General features: G+C 42.8%; 1 protein-coding gene across 3 annotated transcripts in view; it reads left to right on the forward strand.

The window, feature by feature from the left end:
* The window catches only part of LOC122684220 (sterile alpha motif domain-containing protein 5), a 981,181-nt gene that overhangs the window by 795,205 nt on the left and 161,875 nt on the right, over positions 1-24,101 (forward strand). The window lies entirely within an intron of this gene.

Raw genomic sequence — 24,101 nt, forward strand, 5'->3', positions numbered from 1 at the left:
AGATTTATTTTGATGGAGCTGTAGAGAGGCAGGTAGACTGGAATCAGATGGGTAGTAAGTCAGGCACCTTACTCCACATATAAAAAGTCAACTTCAATGTAAAAATTTGGATTTGGCTGTTGTGGAAGCCAGTTGGAAGAGGCTCTGTATTTACTTGGAGATTTTTTTTTTTTTTTTTTTTTAATAGAAGGAGGTGTAGTTTGTAGAAAGAAGCTCTTCTTTGGGAATGATGAAACCACTTTTACCACAGTAATTCAGCTCTTGGGCTTTGGAGTGAGTGAGCCTGGATTCAGATCCCAGTCCTCCCCTTGACTGACTGCATGATCTTGGCCAAGGTACCCAGCTGAAGTGGTATTCTATTTCTCACCTGAAAAGTGAAGCAAAAAAGATCTGCTTCTTGGATTTTCTGAGATTTCGCTAAATTGATCTATAGCTAGTGCTCAGCATACTAGTGTTAATAAAAGGGGGTGGCAGAGGATGAGATGGTTAGACGGAATCAGGAACTCAATGGACGTGAGTGAGCAAACTCAGGGAAATAGTGAAGGACATGGAAGCCTGGCATGCTGCAGTCCATGGGGTCGCAAAGAGTTGGATACGACTGAACAACTGATCAACAACAAGTAATAGCTGTCTATTTGTTTTTTTCTTGCAAATAATCTTGTGGCTCATCTTTCCAGAGATCCTAAAGTCCCAGTTATTCCATCTTCAGGTGTCCTTTGGTATTAATGATTATTCCTATGCAGAGAGCCAGGGAAGGTTGGTCAAAGATTTCTACCTGCTCCTCTCACTCTCTGATATTTTATTTTACTTATTTTTTGAAAGCAGATTTGTTCAGGGAAATACACACTCCATAGAGTGTGGGCCATCTCACAAGGGCGCTCCAATATTTTTAAAATATATATTGAAAAGCACTTCAAGTTATGCTGTTTGCATTTTCTGAACATTACTGATGAATACGGGGCTTTAGTGAAATTCCAGAAAACTCAATGGACATATATAAAAGTTGTGGTGCTAGACCGTTTTTTAAGTTCATCCAGCAGAAGCTTATCTTGTTATTTCTTGCTTAGGTCTCACTCTAAATGTTCAGTCACTGAGAAAATTGGTTTGCATCTCTTTGGTAGGGTGTAGGCTGGGGAGGGAAGGGTCGGAGGGGTTCACTTATATTGAAGTGTGGGCTCAGGGTCGTTTAGGGGTGGGGTTGGCATGGAGCACTTTCTGAAGAGTGGCTCTGCCTTCCTGGCAGATTCCAGCACTGTTGGGTCGGTCGTAGCAGAGTGTTCTTTGGCTGAGTTAGAAGATGGGGTGGGGCTCCAAAAGCCCAAACCTGTTATTCAAAAGGCTGATGCATGAGAAAAGAAAATATGTGCTTCTTACAGAGCTAATATTTAGTTCGGTGTGAGGCTGAAAGATGGTAACGATTGTCCTCAGCAGGTAGTGTTCACTCCTGCTTTCCCATCTTTTATAAGATCTTCTTTTCCTTGAAATCTTGGGCATCAAGATTTTTCCTTAGGGAAAAGGCAGACACAGAGGACATAGCTTACCTCTCCTCTGTATGGACCTGTGAGCGGTCACTAGGGGAAAAGGATCTTTATTCTGTGTTGAGGATGCTGTCATCCAAGTATTTATAAGAAACTATCTTTGGGAAAATATATCATGATACAAAACTGACATTGGACTTTGTTCTTACAGAGATAAAAGACACTATTTTCTTCATTTTGTATTAAAACATGGGATTTTACAATCATTTCTCAGCCTAGACGGGTGAAGTGACTTGGGCACTGAATACTTTGCTAGAGGCAATGGCAGACTGCACCCCAGGTTTCTGACCTCCACCAGTCGGGAGCATGTTGCCATGATGCTCCATAGTTAACTGTCCCAGATCAACTTAGTAGAAATGTGATTACAGCTGGTACTGTAGGCAAAGGCAATTTGGAAGTTTGTGGACCTGTGGTAAAGAATCTGCCTGCCAATGCGGGAGACACAGGAGACTTAAGTTCTTTCCCTGGGTCCAGAAGATCCCCTGGAGAAGGAAATGGAAACCCACTCGAATATTGTTGCCTGGGAAATACCATGGACAGAGGGGCCTGGAAGGCTACAGTCCTTGGGGTCGCTACAGAGTTGGACATGACTTAGCGACTAAACAACAACAACAACAAATTTGGAAGATTCTTTTACCTGATAGCTCAATTGGTGAAGAATCCGCCTGCGATGCCGGAGACTCCTGCATCTCTGTCTTTGATTCCTGGGTTGAGAAGATCCCCTGGAGAAAGGAAAGGCTACCCACTGGAGTATTCTGGCCTGGAGAATCTCAAACAGTCAGACAGGACTGAGCGACTTTCACTTTTTTATTATAGAACTTCAGAGGGGAGTTGAGGTAGAAGGGGAATTATACATCCAAACATCATACTTAGCAGGCTTCAGGCACAGTTGCTACTTTTATTTTTTAGATTCTTCTTAGTGTAAAAATGTGAACTTCAAAGCCTATTAGGGTTTTTAATTGAATGAGCACAGCTCCTCTTTCCCGAAGGGGCAGTGAGTGAGGAGCACTCACCATCTGTCTCCCGTTCCCCTCCCCCCGACCCCCCAAACCGGACCCCCAGCCCCGAACCCTGACCCCTGGTAGATTATGTTGGTTCTGACCCAGGGGAGGGTGTTACCCCAGAGGCATTGATCTCAGTAAATACAGGGTGGCTGTTTGAGTTCATTAGGGCCCATTTTACATTCAAATTAATTCAGTCTTGCACAGTTCGGCACCAACTAGTTGCTTTTAGATAGTTGTTAACAAAACGCTTATTTAGAGAAGTTACAGCATAATTTATGGCATGAAAATGAGTGTACTGGCAGGAATAAAATGCTAACAAGTGAATATATAAATAGAGAACCCCTAGTTACTATGGATTGTGAAGACCTAGAGGGCAATGGTCCGTATTTTACTCAATTTTCTACCTCCGGGGTTTGGGACTTACTGACTGGGTGCTGAGAACATGATTTTGTTGAGTGAAAAAGGAAAAAAAAACATGTACTCTTAAATGCAGGAGCCACTTCAAAATACAGTTCTGTACACTCATGCCCTGGCTTATAATGGGGTGCCTTAATGAAGAATAAATTCTCTTTATGCTGAAGCTACCACTTGGACAATTCCGCCATGCAAACTCAAATCCTGGCACTTCCACTGAAAGCGTATTGGCAAAATGGGAAATGTTTGTAAACCCTGAGCAATTAAACCATGGTCTTCTAGTGAAATACTCTATTCTGTTCTCTAACTCGGCAACATATGGTCTGCTTGGGTTTTCAAAACCTGACACCTTTCAGGATGACATTCTTAGACTTCTGTTGAGATGTACAGAACAAGTTAGACTCCTCTGGGAGTTTTACTTTTATTTTTACTCCCTTGTTATTCAGTTGCTCAGTAATGTCCGACTCTTTGAGACCCCATGGACTGCAGCACACCAGGTTTCCCTGTCTATTACTACCTCCCGGAGTTTGCTCAGACTCAAGAGTTGACAGATGATGCCATCTAACCATCTCATCCTCTGTTGCCCTGGTTACAGACAAAACATTCCATTTTCTATTTTGGGGTGGGGGAGCCTAGTTTTTTTTTTTTGTTTTTTTTTTTAAGAGTAGGAATTGTTGAGGTTATTAGTAGAGGTGAATCATATTTTCAGCCCCAAGTATGCACTTGGTAAATTGTGATGGTTCGTAGTTTCCCTCCAAAGTTGGAAGAAGCAGGCATTTAAAACTTCTCTTTCGATGGAAAGGGAGAGGAAGGGAGTTAGTAAGTGACTATTGTTTGAGATCTGCAAGATGCACCTCCCCCAAACCTTACACTTCCCTGCAGTGTTCCTACAGTTTACACCCATTTCCTAGCAATGCTTAGAAAATATCCATTGTGTAGACAAACTACACAGATGACCTTCCCCTCTTCTAGTTCCTGTGTAGGCTACAGAAAAGTGTAGTAGGTTTATTTAAGTTAATAAACATAATAAATAAACTCTTTAGGTTATCTGCTAGGTTTATTGTATCTTGCTGTTTACTAAAGTCCTCTTCCTTTAAAAGACTCTCCTTCACTCTGTATTTAAGTGTGGAGGGGGGAAGAGGCCTGTGAGATCCCCAGGGGCCTTTTAAAATGCAAACTCCTTGGTACCAACCAGCGTGTAATTTACATATTGTTGGGTGGCGTCTTACGGTAAGCCCTTTAGCTAATGACTTAATTTTAGGTCTTGGAATCTGAGCGTCAGCCCTCGTGTCAAGTATTCTGACTTCGTCTTGATTTTATATTCCTGTTAGGCAGCGGAAAGCCTATGGCTTTTACATAAGTAGAGAAATTGCAGGGTGATGTATCAGGAGGCACTGACTAAAGAGACCCTGGACGTGAGCCCTCCGTTCCTTCATTTAGATAGGAATGGGAGGGCTTGGGGCCGCAGAGTAGGGGCCAGAGCTCCGACCTCTCAATTTTCAGTTGTCTGCCAAAGACACAGTTAAGCCTTATAATTCTGGCTGGGGTCCTTGATTTGCCATCAAAAAAGACCCCTGGAGACTTCCCTACTGGTCCAGTGGCTAAGACTCTGAGCTCCCAATGCAGGGGACCCAGGTTCCATCCCCGGATCCCTGTTCAGGAAACTAGATCCCACATGTCACAACTGAGATTTTGGATGTGGCAACTAAGACCTGGCACCGCCAAATAAATAAATAAAATTATTGTTTTTTTAAAAAGAGGCCCCTGCACGAAAGTGACAGCGCATAGTCCTAGTTTTCCAGCATCTTGCTTTCATGCTTTCCTTTGCCACTCTACCTTGGAACATTTTCCCTCTTCCACCTGGCTTGTTCTACATCCTTTTCACCATCCTTGACTCCAGCTTCTGACGAGAGGATGTCACCCTGTGGGGAGAGGAGGCGGTGTTCACAGGGACTGAATCCCAGTGCCGGGCGGGGCCCTTCTATACTTACCTTCCTTGGTCTTCTCACTGCGACCATTGAGCAGTGTTGTCCCCATTTTACAGTGGAGAGTTAAACGTGCACATCCTGAATCACACAGGTAATGAACAGGGGAGCTAGGATTTGAATCCCCTGTTATTTCCTGGAAATTAACTCACAGTTGCAATTTTACAGTTCCTTCTTTCACATCTCTATTGGGACACCTATTGACTATTGGAAGAAAACTGGTGACAAAACTAGGCAGCCTCTTAAAAAGCGGAGACATCACTTTGGCCACAAAGGTCCATATAGTCAAAGGTACGGTTTTTCCAGTAGTCATGTAGGGATGTGAGAGTTGTACCATAGCAAAGGCTGAACGCCAAAGAATTGATGCTTTCGAACTGTGGTATTGTGGAAGACTCTTGAGAGTCCCTTGGACTGCAAGGAGATCAAACCTGTCAATCCTAAAGGAAATCAGTCCTGAATATTCATTAGAAGGACTGATGCTGAAGCTGAAGCTCCAATCCTTTGGCCACCTGATGCAAAGAGCCAACTCTTTAGAAAAGATCCTGATTCTGGGAAAGATTGAAGGCAGGAGGAGAATGGGACGACAGGATGAGATGGTTGGATGGCATCACCGACTCGATGGACATGAGTTTGAGCAAGTTCTGGGAGTTGGTGATGGACAGTGAAGCCTGGCATGCTGCAGTCCATGGGGTCTCAAAGAGTCAGACACAACTTAGTGACTGAACAACAGCAAATGGACTGTCAATCTTTTTGCTTAAGTTTTTTAGCTAAGTATTCATTGCACATACCCCTGGCTTCCAGAAGGACAAACAGCATCCACTGCCCCTTCCTTAAATACCTAGTCATGTGGTGCGCTGTGTAGAGTGCTCCAAGGAGGCTGGAGTACAGAGTCGGGCTGGGGGTGGTGTCAGCCACGGTGTTGGTGGAGGCAGGTCAGTCCCAGAGATGCCTTCCACCTTGGGTCCTGGCAGTAAGTAGGTTTCTCTTGAGAGGTGTTCCCCAGTGAGGGCTAGGGAGGAGAGAAGGGAGGAGGGGCCTTCTGGACAGAGCTGAGGGGAAGAGACGGGAGAGCCCAGCACACTGAGGTGGGTACTGGGTAGTGAAAGCTGAGGTATCTGGCCTCATTCTGCAGGCTCCAATGAGAAGCCACTGCAGAATTTTAAACTGACATGTGACATGATCACTTTCTAGAAATGTGACTTTTGTGGGTGATGAGTTGGCGATGAATTTGGAAGAAGACTAGTGGTCTAGGCAAGAGAAGATGAGAGATTAAACATTTGTGAAATGTACTAGTTTATCTATCATCTGGCTTCTATTCGTCTCAGTATTTTCCTCTGTAAGTAGTCAAGGATTGCTCCTGGTAATTTACTTTTAATAAATTCTTTTCAGCTCAAGAGTAGGCTGGGTTCACAGGAGATTTTTAGAGATGTTGTAGTGCTGTGACTTTTTCTTTCTAAAGAAAATTATCTATCTTGACACATCTATGTGTACACATATCTGTTTACCTGTCTTTGTCCTGGAGTGAATGATTTGTTTCCTTAAAGAGGAGATTTATTATTTATAACTACACACACAATGATATAACCAACAGATCTTTAATTCCATCTTTTAAAAGCTAATTCTAGAGGATAGTGAAATAGAGGGAAGTACTCAGTTCAGCATGTCATGTGTATATGCTCAGTCCTGTCTGACTCTTTGTGGCCTCATGGACTTGTAGCCTGCCAGGCTCCTCTGTCCATGGGATTTTTCAGGTAAGAAGTAGGTTGTCATTTCCTTCTCTAGGAGATCTTCCCTACCCAGAGCTTGAACTTGAGTCTCTTGCATTGGCAAGTGGATTCTTTACCATTGAAACACTTGGGTTGAAGAATACTTTATGTTTCAGACGTAACCATCATAATCCCGCTATATTATATGATGAGCTTACCCATGGTTTAAACACATTCTTTTCTTAGGGTAGGAATAAAATTGATTTCAAAATAATGAATTTAGATGTGTAGAGGCTAAAGCTCTAAGAATTAACTGTACCTTTTAATACCAATGTGAGACTATAAGCAGTAAACCTTCAGGCTAATTTTGAGATAAAATGTATTTTTATGATGACTTGGAATTGTCATTTCTCAAATAAACATATACTAATTTACTAATTAATTTAATTCGATAATGACACCTGAGATGTGTGGGTATGCTGGTCATTAGCTTTGCTCCTAGCCAGCTGTCTAGTGTCCCACCTTTTGTTTCATAAGATGTTTCACTGGAGAGCATTAATTCTTTATGAGTTGAGATGCTTCCTAGAGATAACTTAGCTTGTATTTTTTCTTGCTTGTCAAGTTCTGTAATAGAGACAGTCCAGCATGGAGGCTGGAGACTCAGGCACTGGAGTATCTTAGAGACATAGAACACAAGAGCTTGATAATGAGATAGTTTTTCCTCTCTGGAATCCGTATTCTTTTTGTTTTGAAGGGACCTCCTCTTGTCTTTCAACTGTCTAAGCTGATTGGTGAAAACATGGATATGTTTGAGTTTATCATGATTGCTCTGTAGAATTTTGTTCTGTGTGTCCATAGAGGTACTTGGCAGGTCTCCGTGGTGTCTATGATGCAGATTTGATTCATGGCTGGTTTTGTTGCTTCATCCACTGCTTGTTTGGTTTTACAGCAAGCAGTGAATGAGGAAGGTCCAGTGTGTCCACACATCACTCTGTGCCTGTTATGGCTTCATTTTCTGTCCTGGTATGAAGAATTAAAAGTGGAATTAAAAGTGAAAGAAAAATAATGCCTATAATTGTAATCTTAACTAAAAGTATTATTGAAGGGTAGAAGAAAAACATTTTTTTTAGTATGTATCCTTAATCTTGGTTACTTTCAAAATTTATCCTAATTTTGTGGAGTTGGTGACTTTTCCCTAAGACTTCTTATCAACCAACACATTTTTTTCACACTCAAGGTAAAAAATGTTTTTATGCTTTTTTGGGCACTCTTAAAAATTGAGTGTTTCAATATTACTTGTTATTAAGACGAAAGGAATGTTCTAGTTTAAGAATAAGTATCTTTGCTATAGGCTTACATTCATTTTCAGAGGATTTTAAAGGTCTCTTTATAAGATAACTGCTTCTTGGCCTTTTGGCTAAAATCAAGTCTTGTAGTTGTAGTATGAGGGCTTCCCAGGTGGCACCGTGGTAAAGAATCACCTGCTAATGCAGGTGATGCAAGAGACACAGTTTCAATTCCTGTGTCAGAAAGATACCCTGGAGTAGGAAATGGCAGCCCACTCCAGTATTTTTGCCTGAAAAATTCCATCAACAGAGGAGCCTTGTGGGCTACAGTCCACGTTGTCACAAAGAGTTGGACACGACTGAGCACAGACATAAGATAAACCATTAACAATTTTGCAAGTGTCCTTGTTTGGAAATGTGCAGTGTTAAAAAAAATTTTTTTTAAACATAACAGCAGTGAGATACCCCTGCACACCTTTAACAATGGCCAGAATCTGGAACACTGACCACATATAATGCTACAGCAAATGAAGAACAACTAGAATTCTTGTTCATTGCCGGTGAGAATGAAAAATGGTACAGCCACTTTGGAACACCATTTGGCGGTTTCTTACATTCTTATTCTTACCACCCAGTCCAGCAGTTGCACTCCTTGGTATTTGCCCAAAGAAAGTGAAAACTTAGGTCCTCCAGGCAAAAAACTGCATACATCTATTTTTTTCTCATATATCTATTTATAGCAGCTTTATTCTTAATTACCTAAACCTGGAACCAACCAAAATGTCCTTCAGTAGGTGAATGGACAAATAAAGCTTGGTGGAAATTACCTAGGGATAAAAAGAAATGAACTATCAAGCCATCAACAGATGTGGAAGAACCCTAAATGCGTATGACTAAGTGAAAGAAGCCAATCTGAAAAGACTTCTGATTCTGACTATATGACATTTTGGAAAAGGCAAGACTATGGAGACATTGATAAGATCGGTCAGTGATCAGTGGTTGCCAGGGTTGGGGGAAGGGACGGATGGATAGGTGGAGCACGGAGAATTTTTATAATGATGGATAGATGTCCAACAGTAAGAGTGAATCATGTTGCATGCTTTGCATTTGGGGTGATTATGATGTGACAATGTAGGTTGTAACAAATGTACTTACCACTCTAATAATGTGTACGATGGATTTATTTCAACGCCCCAAGCAATTCTCAGATTGTCAGTGGACACTGAGTTTCCTACACATTTAATTCAAATCTGACATTACTTGCTAGTGTCAGGTCCTGCTGTTTACTAGCTCAGTCCCGAAGACTGCCCCTATTACAGTTGCCAATCACAAGCCCAGATTGTTATGTGTGCTTACGATCGGCTGGCTACTGGGTTCCATTAATTTGCTAGAGCAGCGCACAGAACTTGGGAAACCCAATTTACTTGCTAATCAACCAGTTTTTACTTACTGGATTATGGGATTATAAAGAGATGTACCTTAGGAACAGCCAGTTGGAAGAACCTTGCTTAGGGCAAGTATGTGGGGAGAGGGGAGAGCGTCTGAAACCGTTTACCTCAGACTGGGACTTGAACCCATGTACCAGGACTCGAACCCACAAGGCCAGGACTTGAACCAGCCAAAACCCAGGATGGGACTCTAACCCACGCGCCTGGGACTCGAACCCAGTCAAAACCCTGCTTGGGACTTGACCCAATAATCTTTTAATTAGAATTACTCACCTGGTCTTTGTGTCTTAGCACAGAAGGAATTCAGTGAGAAACAAAGTGATTGGTAAGAAGTGGATTTATTCAGAGAGAAACTCAGTCCACAGAGTGTGGGCCATTGCTGAGGGTGAGTGGGCCCCGAATTGTGGCTGGGTAAATGAGTGGAAGGATTATTCCAACCTTTTTGGGGAAAGGGCGGAGATTTCCAGAAATTGAGCCACCGCCTACTTTTCGGTCTTTGCTGATCAGCCTTGGAACTGCCCTGGCGCCTCTGGGCATGTCACTTAGCTTGCTGACGTGTTACAGTGAGCGTGCACTGAGGATCAAGGTCTAGTCCAAGTTGACTTGTCTGCCATCTTGGACCCATTTGATTCTAATCAGTTGATGTTGTGTCCTCGGGCTGTGTCATTCTTTCAAATCTTGTGCCCTGCCCCCTTCTCTCCTGTTTCACTTCCATGCTCTTCAGGGCGCCTCTCTCCTTGAATCCCCACATAGTCACCAGTCCAGAAGCTCTCTGAACTCTGTCCTTTTAGGTTTTTATGGAGGCTTCATTATGTAGGCAGGATTGGCATTTGGTAACTGCACTCAATCTCTAGCCCGGCTTCCCTTCCAGGATACTGAGAATGAGATAAGACTGAAAGTTCCTAATTTCTAATCACTTGATCTTCTTGGTGACCAGCTTCATTCCGAGACTATTTAGGAGCCCCAGCCTAAGTTACCTTATTAACAAAAATTCAGATTCCTCTGAAGGGACTCCTAAAGAATGACACAAGATGCTCCTATCATTCCAAATTCAAGAGTTAGGAGCCCTGTACCAGGACTGGGAAGAAGACCAAGTATCTCTTTCTTTTTAATCACAACATAATTGTAGGGGATCCTGATAATGAGGGAAGCTATGCATGTTCGGGGGCAGGAGACATATTGGGAATCTATGTTTCCTTTCATTTTGCTGTCAGTCTGAAACTACTAAACGATGAAGTCATAATACAATAATAATTAGATTTTTTTTTGTTTGTTTTATCAAGAGAAGAGGAACAGGATGAGCACATTTAGAAACAAGAAAAAATTGTTTAAACATCTCTTAGAAAATTGAAAGTTTGTTTTGTAGGGGAGTTAAGAGGAAAGGAAGCAGTTCAGAGTGGCTTTGGATCTTGGCTTCAGCATTTCGTGACCTTAACTGTTCTGTGCCTTGGTTTCCTCATCAGTAAATGAGGATGATAGCCACTTGCGTCATTGGGTCTGGTCAAATTAATTCAATCCCTAGAACTGTGCATGGCATATGGTAAACAGATCATAAATGTTCCTTATTATTAGCTGGTAATAGTTAAATCTTTAGTTGGAGTGTGAATTAATTTCTCTTCACGCTCATCTTTAAGTGGAGGGATGGTCGGATTCCATGTGTTCAATTTAGGATTAGGATAGTTAATATCAACTATTGATTTAATTTGTTTTAACTTTTTTTGTTGATGATTTAATGTTTGCCAAATGCCCTTTTTAGAATACACAGTTTAAAAACAAATGCATAAATTGTTTCAAAGTAACCTTCATGTTTCACTTCAAGAAACTGGTGTTAGAAATGTTACCTGTACTTAAGAGAGAGAATGTATGGGACTCATGAATAAGAAGGGTTTTCTGGAGTCAGGAAGGTATTTGTAATGAAAACACATTTTCTGCTTAAATGGTTGTACAGATTGCTATTTTTCAGTTCTCCTGTGACTAAGTAGCACAATAACATGAGATCTTTTTGATAGTTGACTTCTTAGAAATGTGTAAAATATTAAAAATATCCACTTAACTAATGATTTTATTTTATTTTATTTGAGTGCTGGACCCATGTAACTCTACTAAATCTACTTTTAGTATCTTGAAATGTCTTTGTGAAATATTTTCCCAAGGTTTTATTGAATTAACCACTGTTTTTGCCCAGGTTGCTAAGCATTCATTCTGTGTTTTTACATCTTAGTTAAGACTCTTCCATCTCCAATCAAGAATTTATAAAAGCATCATATGGTAGTGTCCCCACCAGAGCCCAAAGCAACCTGCAAACACATTATCAGTGTGAACTTGATAGAAAATGAGATTCTTTGTGCTTCAAGGAAGATTATTATTATTATTAATCATTATTAGATAATATGCCACTTATGTACATTTTAATTAGGGAGTGACTTCATTATGCATTTATAGAAAATGTGAACTTTGAGAAAGTCTATAAAGATGAACAATTTTATGTTGGAAAGATAAGACATCATTTTTAAAGCAGATTTTATCATGAAATACAGTTTTACTGAGAACTTTCCACAAAAATGTAGCCTTAGGACATAGTCTGCTGGGGCAAGGTCGTTACTGCTTCTGCAGCATTTTGCTTCTACTTACGTAACATGTGGTGTCCAGGTGATGACTTAATGAAAGCCTCTCATAACACTGGTGCGTGGTAGTGATTTGCCCTGATTAAGATATTATGAAATGTAGGCTATGCAATGAGCATTAAAGTAAATAGGTGTCAAAAGATACATGAAAGATACAGTGAAATCTATGTGATGTTACTTTAGCACTAGCAGAGAATTATGTACTATTTCAACACACCAGAATGTCTGCTGTTAACCCCCCTCATTCTATATCAAAGAACTCCTCAGCTTGTCAGGCCACTGAAGGACTGCACATCCCAGAGCTCATGTCTTTAGAAAACAGAATCTCTTCCATGGTGGAAGAGCTTCCATAGAAACCTGAGGGGAGTCAAGTAGAATGAATATATTCCTTAAACATCAGGAGATTTTTCAGCAAGTCACATCCCTTAGTCTATAAGTACTGCTCATAGAGATTAGACGATAATACTTACGTAGGCATATAACTCCGTATGTTTCGTACTGTGTCCTTACATGCATCGACTGGTTTAGTGCCCTTATCACTACCAGAAACCCAGTTTGTTGGCAACCACAATTTGCTAGTCTGGTGAGTAATCCAGGGTTCCTGGTTTCCTTTTCAAACACACTGACATTTCACTGCCCCAACTTCAGTACCCATAATTCAGCAATTTCTGACTGCACATTGTAGGTCTCTAGGTTCATCTATTTGATCTGTGAAATAAAGGTGAAACACTGAAGTTATATCTTTGCAAATATTTTCAAATGCTTCCCTGAAGTCGACCTGACCGAGCTGGCTGTGGGCTCTGCTATTCTTTGACCTGCGTTTGGAGGGAAAGCCGGAAAGTGATGCCCAGTCAGGGTTTTCCCATTTTCCATCCAGGTTGCCTGGTCGCTGAGGTCATGAATGCTATATTGTGGGTCAGTGTGGCAAACACTCAAGACTTTGCAGGCTCATCTCTTCTGAGGAGGCAGAGCGAAGCACAAACATCTGGTGGCTCATTGTTACCAGCTTGCCACAAATTCTGAAAAAGCCAAACTTGAGTTCTCATGACTTCCAGTTTGTTCTTCTGCTGTGGAAAACAGGAAGATCCACTTTCACAGACTCTCCTGTTGTCAGCCAAAAAGTTTTTCAAGCTGCGCAACAGTTTGGTTTTATGATAGTAGATTTATCTGTATATGTATTTTTTAAAACGAAGATTTTTAAAGAGACACACACACTCTTCATTTGTATACCTGTTGACTTACTTGCAGACAAGTTTCAGGGCATTCTGATCCACGTCCTCATATATAAAGAAGAAAATCCTGGGTGAGAGTTGCTCAAGGGCGCTGGTTATAGATGGTTCCCCAGAGGATCAGCCAGAGACCAAATGAACAAGCCAAAGCAAGACTGGTTTAAATCCTGAATTTGCTCGTTAGGTCAAGATAAGTAAGTACTGAATTATGCAATGTAGTTGGCAGCAGGCGCTGATGAGGCTCCAAATGTTGTTTTGGTAGAAAAATGACTTAGGAAAATGAATGAGGGCTGGGGGCAGTGGTACAGTACTCTGTGGTGTCCCCTGAAGATCTAAATCAAAACAAACTTCCTTGATGCAGAGAAAAGCATGCTGGTGCTGCAACAGTGCCTTGGAGGTGATTAAGAGTCACCACTGTACAACTGGGGTTATAGCCAACACCCTGAAATATCTTTTAAAACTACAGGTGATCACCTATTTTTTTCTTGTATTTTTAAGGCACTACTTCTTAGACCATTAGCAGTCAATTAATTGGTTCTTTGGCTTCTGGTTTTCTAATGCTTTGTGTATCTACTTCCTTTAGTGAACTTTTATTTTCAAAATATAAGCCTATGTTCTCTGTGGCAATGTAGAGACAGCATGCAGATAGAATCAATTTTTTTTTCTTTCTGCAAACCAGAGGAGCTTAGAAATTCAGTTGTCAGCAGATTCTTTGGAGGACTTCCTTTATTGATTCCTACACAGCTCTACATTCCTCGCTTCCTTGAAGCTTCAGAACTCACTGGATAGAACAAAGAGCATTCTACAGTTTGCTACCCAGTCAACCATTGTGATTTTTTTTTTCCTCAAGGAATTTGGAGGTTATATTTTTGTGAGGTAGTTGGAACATCCTTTCAAACTTGACTGCTGTAAAGACTTGTTTTTAATGCCATTTTAGCAAATCTACCATAGAGCAAAAAGATACTAGTATTACTAGCAATAATGTTGTCGGCAGCTGATGTAGATTGACTGATTGATCATATACTATCTGCCCAACTTCCTACTAAGCTCTTTTCATGCATTATCTCATTCCATTGTCCCTATAGCCCTTTGAGGTGGTGGTGTGGGTTGAATTGTTAAAGTCTGGACCCTCAGTCGTAATCTCAGAATGCAGCCTTATTTGAAATAGGCTCTTTGCAGGTTTAATCAGGTTAAGATGAGGTTGTTAGAGTGGGCTCTGATCCAAAGTGGGGAAATTTGGACACAGTCAAAGGCATCCACGGAGGGAAGATGCTGTGAAGACCCATGTAGACAGAGAACTTTATGAAAATGGAGAATGACAGTGATGTGTCTATTAAGCCATGGAATGCCAAAGATTGCTAACAAAACACTACAAGCTAGGAAGAGGCAAAGAAGGATTCCCCTGCAGGTTTCAGAGGGAACGTGTGAAACCTTGATTTGGGACTTCCAGCTTCTAGAACTGTGAGGTAGTATGTTTCTAAGTCACCCAGTTTGGGGTACTTTGGAATGCAGCAGCCCTAGGAAGCGGATCCAGGTGGGTGTGCTGGGTGTGTAGGGGAGCAGCTGCTGGGCAAAGGCGGCAGGTATAAGGAAAGCAAAACTGTTTCTAATTTTAATACTTTGCATGGACCAACACCTTGACCGGGAGGAGAAGGAAAGTTGACAAGGTAGAGAAGCAGTGAGCTTCAGTAAGAAAACGATCGGGGCAGCGCAGACCCCTGTGCAACAAACGCTGATTGGGTTTGGGTGGATTCCACCAGGGGTGAGGAAGACAGGTTCCTCTGTCCCTCTCCCAAGTGCTAGGGAGTGGAAAGAGGGCAAAAGTAGAAGGAGGTGTTTGCTTGGTGAAGGTCCAGCATTTCCCATCTGATGAGCCGAGGAATGAAATGGATGGGAAATTGCCATGTGTCCTAACTTCCCACTAAATAAACCCTCAGGCCAGTGCCTTCAACTTTTCCCTCTTCTCACCATTATTATTCTCTCTCTCTCTCTGTATATCTAGTCAGAAAGAGACTATATATAATGTCTTCCCTCTTTGCTCTGCAGTGGTAGAATTGAATGACTCCTCCAAAGAGGACAACACTTTCTTGCCCCTGCCCCTGCCCCGATCTCAACCACTACCCCGAAGAGAAGTTGGGCGATGGTGCAGACAAAACAGACTGTCATTCTAGGTGGGGGCAAATGAACTCGGGGTGGAGAGAAGGGTCAGAGAATCTGGCAAAGGGCTTTTGGGGGGGATTGAGTCTACGTGGCCCCAGGAATGTTGGTGGTGATATCTATAAATATCTGGTCGTGTTTCACCCTTTGGGCTCACCCATTGTGTTTTCTGCCCTCTGCCCTTCAAAGGGAGATGTCCTTCAGAGGGAGATGGATCATGGTGTCCGTTAGGGACTGTGTTAGGAGAGGAGTGATAGAGGCTTCTGGAGGGAGGAGAAGGGGAAGACAGGGGATGAGATGGTTTGATGGCATCCCCGACTCGATGGACATGAGTTTGAGTAAACTCCGGTAGTTGGTGATGGACAGGCAGGCCTGGCGTGCTGGAGTCCATGGGGTCGCAAAGAGTCGGACACGACTGAGCCTCTAAACTGAACTTAACTGTCAGAGGTTTCTGGATGAAAATGTTACCTCCGCTTAAAGCTTCTCCTGACACCACTCTGCTCTCCTGGTCTCTGAGCCAGTGTCGACTGCTACAGTATCTTAGCTGTGATGCCCAATTTGAGGAGTCAGAAACCATTCCTTATAGAATTGCTGAGGGTCAGGAATGAAAGTGTGGAGAAAATGGAAATAATATATAGTGTGTTTTATTTTAATCTCTTGTGAAGTTTTTGCTGGACATTTTAGTTACAATCTTCTGGGATTTTCATCCTAAAAGGTTTAGACCCTGGGATAAATTAGTTTTAATTCTCACCATTTGTTCAGAGTAAATGCTTTCAGAGAACTGTTCTTTGTAAAGTACAATAAAAATGGATAGCTAGAAAAATTAAATTTCCTACATCATCTGTAGCCCATCCTGTTAGTAATGGACTGCTCCCCATAGTACATGACCATAGATTACATTTCCAGTGCTAGTTCAATGATTCAAGCCAAAACCTTCATCACTTCCCTTTGGAGACTATTACACAGTCCAGTAGACCTCCTATTAAGAAACTTCTGATTTGCAGAGGAAAAGGAAAATTTTAAAGTTGAGACTGAGAAGGAAGATGATTCATGGTCCCAAAGGAAGAGGGCTCCAGAAATTTTCAGAGATGGTCCCCAGCTGCCACTTCTTCTGAAAACAGACTTACCCCAGGGCTGAGGGAAGTCAATGGAGTAAGCGCGTGGAACAAAGTGCAGTCCCTTCAAAAACTGACAGAAGAATCAGTAATTTGGAATCAAGCTCAGCAATGGGTAGAAAAGGGTTTAAGAAACCTCATTAATGTGATGTGGATGTTAAAAATGCAAAAGTTGACTGTCCTGGGCATGCTTAGGGTTTGTGATTCACTATGTAAGAAGAATATAAAACCAAAAATTGCTATAGTTGGGGCAGGAAGTGACTCAAGGCCAAAAGGAAGGTTTCTCTTGGTGCAAGGTCGAGGTGAGAGTCCCTTCTGGCTGGTGGCTCTATCTGTGATTGACAGGCTTGCTGACACAGTGATAGGGTGAGTATTGTTTCCAAGAGTTTTGATAGCAACAGACACTGCAAAACGGTAAAAGTGAAACATGAAGTCAATACAATTTCAATACAGGTCTCGCCCCAGCCCTCCATCCCCCACCCCACCCACTATCACCCACCTTCCCATCCAAAAGTAGAGTGTTTCTGGCAGTTTTCATAAGTTGACCTCCTGCATTGAGAGCGAAGAGTCTTAGCCATGGGACCACCATGGAACTCCAAAACTTTTTAAACTTAGGGCCCCAATTGGTCTTCTCAGTTTTCTTGAAATTTCTGAATTCCAGATTTCTCATTTGATCAGTTAGAGAAGGCCTTCAGTGTTCCCTCTCCTGTTTCCCGTGTGCATGACCTTGTGTTGACTTCTAAAATTAAACTTATTTTCACACTGACCTCATTGCTTCTCTCAGGAAGCACAATGACGAAAAGCTGCAAGGTCACTATTGTAAGATGTCATTTGGCTGGAGTCCCCAGTGCTCAGCTGACCCACATGGGCAGACAGGACTGTTTTCAGCTTCTTGAGAAACCAGACCCCCACATCAGACCCTGTGGTGGTGGGAGAATTCAAGCCTGGAAGAGGCAGATCCCATCATCCAAATGATTGTCGATGGCAAGGGGCAGAGCTTTTTTCCCAGGCTGCTATCTCTAGTTGGTATAAACAATAACACAAATGTAGTCTCTGGTACTCAAAAGTCTGATTCCAAATAATATTTATATGGAACTTCATGTATAAAAGGCTTAGTGGGGAAATAATTGGCAGACTTAATTAAATACCTCAAAAAAAAAATCTCATACCTCTGTTACTGTTCGTAAAAATAAAAGACTTTACAGATAGTGGCATCCTTGGACTTTGTTTAGACAATAAATTTTTGAATTTTGATGCTTGTAATACTAGCTAGGCTCTGGGAGTTGGTGATAGACAGGGAAGCCTGGCGCGCTGCAGCCCATGGGCTCACAAAGAGTCTGACATGACTGAGCAACTGAACTGAACTGAATACTAGCTCAGATTGTTATTGAGCGCTTACTGTGTGACAGGCACTATGCCAAATGCCATCGGGGGTTATTTCTTTTCATCTTGTCACACTCCTGCTGAGATGGGATGAGATGCAGGTGCTGGCATTATCACCCCATTTTACAGATGAGGTTGAGTGAGGTTAGGTATTACGTAAGGGTCAGGTCTGGCGTGCTGCGATTCATGGGGTCGCAAAGAGTCGGACACAACTGACGACTGAACTGAACTGAAGGGTCAGGTCAGGGGTCCCGCAGAGCCGTATCACTGTGTGGCTGTGTAACTTAGGGACAGAAATCCAAGACTCCTGGCTTCACAGCCCATATTGGTTCTTACTAATAGCGGACCCCGGGGCATGCATGAGTCTTTTTCCTGGCAAGGGCCGTGAGCCGTTGCTGTGGTGGAGATGTGGCAGTGTCTGTGATGGGCAGGTACTCGCTTGGCATTCGGTCTGGCAGCATCCGTGTCCGCGCCTGAGTGCTCCGTTGCTCAGTTGTGCTGCCGGGGCTTCCCAAGTGCTGCAAGTTGGTAAAGAACCCATCTGCCAATACAGGAGACATAAGAAACGCGGGTTCAATCCCTGGGTCGGGAAGGTTCCCCTGGAGAAGGAAATGACAGCCCACTCCAGTTCTCTTGCCTGGAGAATCCTGTGGACAGAGGAGCCTGGCAGGCTGCAGTCCATGGGGTCACACAAAGAGTTGGTCGCGACTAAACAACCACCAGCAGATTCTTTCTTAAGCTAAAAGCTTAGGAGAGATCACGTCCGTCTTAAAACAGATGAGTGAAGCCATGCCCATTCGTGACCTGTAAGTCCTCGTCATCCGAGCCATTGCTCAGCTTTGGCTTTTCAGTGGTGCTGCTGCCCAAAAAGCTGTGGAGTCGAGGCCCTGCTTGAGTGTGAGGGACACAGAACAGAACATACCGCTCCTGTTTCCATCCTTGGCCCTGGCCACCCGTTTCTCTGTAGCCAGCAGGATTTCCTCAGGAAGCTGTCCTGGCAGAGGGCGGGCCGGGACTGACCAGGATGTGATGACCGCAGCCCCCTCGGCCCTCCAGGCTCTGCGCTGAGGTCAGGCCCGGATCTGTGTCTGGACCCACCCTTTCCAGTTCTCCCACTCAGACTTGGGAGAGGGGAGTTGGTGGGAAGACACGGAGTTTCTGCCCCCCGGGCACCCAGCTCCGGTTTGCTATTTCATGCTCCGGCATGAAGAACTGGGGCAAAGAGCTTGGGAGGGGCCACCTTCAGAGGCCACCAGAGCCACAGTCGGGATCTCCAACCTCAGCTTTCCCCACAGGGCCACAAGCAGTCCCTCTGGTGTTGAGCTGTGATCCCGGCCTCGGGGAGAAAGGATGGCTTGAATGATGTACCACTTAATTTGGCCTGGCCAAGCTCCCAGGCGTGGGCTTCCTCAGTTGTGGCTGGAAGGATGATTCAGCTATACACCTGTGCGGCTTGGGAGTCAAGTTAACTAGCTGTCACTTTTATTTAAAAATATAATGGAAAGGGGCCCTCTGTGGAAGGCCTTAACAGATGACTTTATAATTTAGATAAGCAGTAGGGTTAGCTAAGATTTGTTACATGCCCAACTGCTGTAAGTCCACACTACTAGAATGGTGAAGTCAGGTTTTGGGGTAAAGAGGTGTGGGTTTGAAGCCTGGGTCTGTGCTTCATGAGCTGTGTATCCGTTCTCATCGGTATCATCGAGTCAGTAAAACCTACATTGTCTTGTATGTTTTAAGTTAAATAACATGCAAGAATACTGACAAACAATATAGATATGTATATTCTATGTATATGCCTATATGTATATAGATAGATTTATATGTATATATATTTATAAATAGCTATATGTTTATAGGTATTTACATGCTCAATAAATGTTAAGTTCTCCCCTAGCTGTCATCTTTCAGCCACCCCAACACACAACACACAACACACACATACACACACATACTCCCCTCCCATTCTATTATCAGTTTATTCTACAAATTTGAACAAATGGAACAAAAGCCAATTGCTTTAAAGCCATCCCTGTGATGTCTGAAGCTACATGTCTGAACCTTGTGTTCTGGAAGAGAAGAATTCATCCCTTTGTTGAGCTTCTATTAAATGCCTACCTGTGCTACCCTATGGCAGGTGCTGCAAAGGATTACAAACGCATTGCCTTACATGCATTGGCCTGGCAGAACTAATATGTGTTGGGGAGAGAGTACTTAAATGTACAGATGTGAGAGAACTAGGAATAAAGACTTGGTAGGTGGAGTGAATGTATAAACATTAAGAGAGGACAGAGCCTGGGAAGGACCTGCCTTTAGATGTATGCCCTGCCATGGAAGAGGAAAAGGCCATTTTTGGAAGCTGCGCTTATCATGGGTCTCTTGGCTTCCTACACATCGCATTTTATTTGTGATCACATCTGCTTCACACACTGAAATTGTTGCTACCTGGGCAAAGACAATGATACAGTGAAAGTTTTGAAGCTAGATAATTTAGGGTTGGTCATGGTATTCCGTAACATTGTGAGCACCAGTGGCAGTTGTTCCTGCTAAGGGCAGTCACTGAGTTCTGAATGCACCGCACAGATGCCTTCTTTATTTGGCGATATTGTCCTATAGGCAGGTACCTCCATCTCTGGGGCACAAAGAAATGTAATAATTTGCTTTTTTGAGATCAGAACCTCGGGTCTTAATCATTGCACTGTATTGGTTCTTCCCTTGACAAAAAAGGGAAAGGAAACTGCAAACAAAAGCAAACTGAGAAAAACCTCCAGAAACATATATGAAAATATTTGTTAAGTAACAAATAGCATTTTTCTTTTTGTAAATGGAAGGTGGAGGTGAGGAAAGGATGTAAGGAAAGATCAAGTGAGCTCTCAAATGTCTCCTTCTAGACAGAGTATTCTGTGGTCTTTTAAGTTTATCTGGACATCCTTTATTGAAAAAGAAATTGTGGAAGATGATAAAATCCAACAGGTGGGTGTTTTAGCTATCATCAGAGATCTAAAGGTAGTTGGCAAGATTTGGACTCAGGAAGAAATTCATACAGAAGTAGTCTGTGGAAAGTTTTGAAATGTTAGTCCCAGGCACTCATCCTCAAGTTCTTTTTATTTGAGTGTGGTGAGCTGAGATGTTTCCATCTCAGACTTTTCCTTTCCTTGTCTTTGAATGGTGCTGTCTTGGTTTTCTCCTATTAAATTCTCTCTCTGGTTTGGAATTATTTAGGGTCTCTTGCTTTTTCCAAAATATCTTCCAACCTAATAAGGTATTCTCAAATAAGAACAGAAACCCTTATGTGTAATAAATAAAATTTTATGGTAATAAACTGGTGAAGTATGCTGCCAAGTGTCTCTGGCTTGGTATCTTTTCCTTGGTTATCTCTCTGAATGCTGCTGTTAGAGGACCAGCCTCATGGAACTAGATTTTTCAGGAATGACTAATCCTATCGCCTCTTCCATATTTCATAGCTTTTAGCGATTTGGTTGCCACAAAAGAGTGGATGGGAGAGGAGGCTAAAGTCACTAGGTTAATGTTTAGGGGGAAAAAAATGAAATGAGGTTGAAATCAACTAATTGAATTGACTAATACTTTTCTAGATGTTTTCTGAATTATTTCTGTAGAAAATCAAATGGACTTTTCTGCATTTTCACTTGAGTCATGTCAGGCCTCTGTGGCCACACTTGTCTGTAGGGAGGTAGGGACAAGACCTGACCTTGGTGTGGGCACAGAGCCAGCCAGGATGCCCCATGGTTCATGGTGCCTCAAAGTATGGATAGTAGTAGGGATGGGAAGCCTTTTACTCACTGTGTTTCCAGGAGGGTGGGGAAGTACTAGCAGTTGGGGGGCAGTGAACTTTAATGGCTATTTTGAAATATTTACTTCCTACATTTATGGCCTGATTTGCCATTGCAAGTCAGAAGGTCTTATTCTGGGATATTCATTCACAGAGGTAATTTTCTCCACTAACAGTTGTTCACAGCTCCCTAGGTGGCTCATTGGTAAAGAATCATCTGCCAATGAAGTGGACGCAGGTTCGATCCCTGAGTAGGGAAGATGCTTTGGAGGAGGAAATAGCTACTGACACCAGTATTCTTGCCTGGGAGGTCTCGTGGACAGGGGACCATGGCGCGTGGACAGGGGACCATGGCGGGCTACAGTCCATGTGGTTGCAAAGAGGTGGACACAACTTAGTGACTAGACAGAGGCAGCAGCCGTTGTTGACAGAACTTTCTCTGTGAACCTAATATAAGAAAATGATTTGGCTTTATTAAACTAGGTCGTTTATGACCTGGATATACAGAGTGTCTTGAAACGGTCCTCACTCTTTTTTTTTTTTTTTGGTAGGTTTTAACATTTTATTTTTCTCTTAATTTTTTGGAAATTTTTTCTTTTTTTTTAATAGTTGATTTATCCTTTGTGACCCCCATGGACTATACAGTCCATGGAATTCTCCAGGCCAAAATACTAGAGTGGGTAGCCTTTCCCTTCTCCAGGGGATCTTCCCAGCCCAGGGATGGAACCCAGGTCTCCCCATTGCAGGCGGATTCTTTATCAGCTGAGACATAACGGGAACCCTGATGTACAGTATTAGTTTCAAGTGTATAGTGCAGTGATCCAGTGTTTATGCTCCATTTGAAGTTCTTACCCGATGAAGTCCTCACTTGTTTTTACAGTGTGGAATACTGCAAATATTTCTTTTCTGATTGTATGAGATGAGATTGTTTAAATCGCATATTATGAGGTTGGCCAAAAAGTTCATGTGGGTAAAACCCGAACGAACTTTTTAGCCAACCCTGTACATAAAGAAGCAGAACCTCAGCCTACCACGAATTCAGAAACACTGGCATGTAAAAACCTGTTTACTGCCATGTCCTTTCATTTTCAAATTTGCACACTAGAGCCAGTTCTTTCAAAGGCCTGTCTGTGTGAGTGAAAGAATTTTCCTTTGGTACTGGCTGTTTTGCAATCTTACGTTCACTATGTCTGACTTTCTCACGTGTATGAAACTAATAAACTACGTAAACATAAAAGTGCTAAGTGTTAGAACTGGCACGTCTTGGGAGTTTGTTTTTAATAAGCTGATGTAATTAGCACCTTGAACTCTATATTCCATTTGTTTCTTTTGAAACCGTACAAAGAGAACAGGATGATACACCTACAAAGGGCACCAGTATACCTAATATTGGCCTTTTAAGTTGTGATGAAGTCATGGGTGTTTAAGAAGCTAAAACTTGCAGTTACTTTTAAGTCAGAGGACTGAGGAGTAGATCTGTTGAGGGAAAAGAAAGTTAAAACCTAGAGCATTATATGAATTGTTTACATCCGTCTTTCCCAGGGCTTGAGTGTAGTGCTTAGTACAGTGCTAGTGGATTGTCATTTTATTTCATTCATTCATTCATTCAGCAAATTTACATGGAGAGTCTTCTAGGCACTGTCTTCAATACTGAACAATGAACGAAACTCAGGGAAAAATCTCTGCCCTTATGGACCTTACACTTTAGTCAGGAGAAAGGCCAGACTGAAAAAGATATGTCATGGAAACTAATTTAGATGCTGAAAAGTGGTAAGGAGAAAGATAAGGCAGAGAATGGGGTTAGAGGTTGTATGTACAGGAGAGGGAGGCTGCCATGGCAGCTAGGACGTCCCTTGAGAAGAGGGGGTTGGAGTCACCTCTGCAGGAGATGAAGGTAGGTAATCTTGGGAAGGGGGCTTCCCAGGGGGCGCTAGTGGTAAAGAACCCACCGCCAATGCAGGAGAGGGTGAGTTCGATCCCTGGGTCGTGAAGATCCCCTGGAGAAGGAAATGACAACCCACTCCAGTATTCTTGCCTGGGAAATCCCAAGGACAGAGGAGTGTGGTGGGCTATAGTCCAAGGGGTCACACAGAGAGACCACTGAAGCGACTTAGCAGACAACCGTGGGAAGAACACAACAGGCAGAGGGAGGAGCAAGTTCCATGTCCTGGCTGGAGCTGGTGGATTTGGAGCACGGAGGAGTCATGAGGTTTACTATATAATCCCGGGGGACAGTGAGCCTGGGCGAGGCAGGAGAGAGGCGCTGGTCAGAGGCACAGATGGGGAGGGTCTCTCAGTTTGGGGGAGGACAGAGGCCTCTACTCTTAGCAAGAGTGGAGTCTGAGCAGGGCCTTGGAGCAGAGCGTCAGGATCCGCCTGGGTCCTGATGGCATCTCTCCAACTGCTCTGTTTTTGAGGGTGC

Source organism: Cervus elaphus, chromosome 26 (assembly GCF_910594005.1).
Source record: "Cervus elaphus chromosome 26, mCerEla1.1, whole genome shotgun sequence".
Lineage (NCBI taxonomy): Eukaryota > Metazoa > Chordata > Mammalia > Artiodactyla > Cervidae > Cervus > Cervus elaphus.